Source organism: Pinus tabuliformis, chromosome 6 (genome assembly GCF_031772625.1).
Source record: "Pinus tabuliformis cultivar Carrire ecotype Pingquan chromosome 6, CPIR1, whole genome shotgun sequence".
NCBI lineage: Eukaryota > Viridiplantae > Streptophyta > Pinopsida > Pinales > Pinaceae > Pinus > Pinus tabuliformis.
In genome coordinates, this window is record NC_142292.1 from 997,220,648 (window position 1) to 997,222,517 (window position 1,870).

Here is a 1,870-nt window from a genome sequence, read left to right on the forward strand (position 1 = left end):
CTCATTTTTATTATGGATTCTCTTCTTTAATCTAATGTTATCATACCCTTTAGGGCCATTGAAATGATCTTCTTTATTATTCAACTTTATTAGTTGTTACACAAAGCAGTTGTATAGCAGTGTAGAGAGGTCATATCCTCCTACGATTATATCACGAAACCTCATGTAACATTATACTCAACATCATAACAATTAACTAAACTAAAATCAGAGTGTACGATTTAGATGTATCATAAAGTTTAAACAATAAAACATGCTTTTAGATGATCCATAAAAGTATCTGTCTTAGCTAAGTAAGCAATCCATCAATGGAAATTTTGATAAATTTGATAAGCAATCATCATTTCGAACCTCAAAAATCATACTATTGCTATACTGTATACTTTCAGTGGTGTGTGCGCTTTTAAATTTACTACAAGGTGTATATCAGTGGTTCTCGAATATCTCTTTTATGTATGCTTAGTACTGTGCATGTTATTTTAATCACAATTTGGAAGAGAAACACCTACAATATACTGTCTACTAATTGTTATAATACCACAGTGAACCAACAAGTAAACTCCAATTTCTTTGTGGAAATTTCTAAGATATTCTAAGTGGGTATCTTTTGACTATGACTGATATAAATGAGTATTTTTGGGGCTGAACCATTTCTGGGCACAATATATGTTTCATGCTTGTGATTTAAATACTCTACATTGTTCCTAAACTCTCATCTAAATAACTCGAGAAACAGGGATGCTTGCTCTAAAGAAGACTTTTCCCTTAATATTAAACCAATTATTCAACCAGAAAATGCAAGACTGAAATGCAATGAAAATGCTCTAATGAGACAATGTAGATCAAGAGTATTGAATAACCTGCTATCCAAGTTGTGAAAGTAACACTTGCAATACAAGATTACAAAAAAAACCCTTCCAATGAGTCACAACAAAACTTTATACCTTTAATCATGTGACTCATTTAGAATTTCGCTTTGTTATATGGTTGTAATGGAATATAAAGTGTACAAGCACAAGTAGCTAGAGAGGGGATTCAGAGAATTGGAAATTAGAAAAAGAGACTGGAAGGAGAGAGATTCAACCTATAATCAAATGATCTTGGAGGAGGAGAACTTTGTGCCCTTTGATGAGGAGGCTCTTTTGTGGCCTGGGAGATGGGAAGAGTTGTCATGAAATTTGTTGGGGTCTAGGTTAGACAATTATGGAATGCTACTTCCAAGACATCTATCCTCTTTGTTTGGGGATTTTCATTTCCTGAAATAAACAGGACTATAATTTTGGGGATTTTCATTTCCTGAAATTAGCAGAGTGCTATAATTCAATCAAAACATGGAAATACTCTATTGATTATAAAAAAAAATATGTAATCGATAAAAAAAAATTGTGGAAGACCTTTTTCTCATATGATATATCATATGAGCAGGTGTACCTGTTCAGCTGAATATATTTTTTTTAATTAGTCTTTTTTTTTTAAACTCTTTTGCAGTCTGGGAGCGAATCCGATGAGGTGAAAAGGATAAGGATGGTAATCAGGACAGTTGTTGGTCAGAGGAGATAGGCAATTCTGGAATGCTAGTTCCAGGGCCGTGAATGCTACTACTGCCTACTTATTTATTTTTCAATTTCTCATTTCATGAGTTAAGGAGCTTTAAAATTTCAATCAAGAACATGAGAATACTAAAAAAAAAAAATCTACTAAATATCAAAATGCTAGAGTATTTTCTGTTTATATCCCATGTTTTCTGAAAATTTTCAATGCTTAAAGATCTGTTTGTTTATATACTATGTTTTATGTTTATACGAGTTCAGACTCGCTACACTCTACAACCCATGAATAACCCATGAAAAGTCTTGCCACAAACTGAATA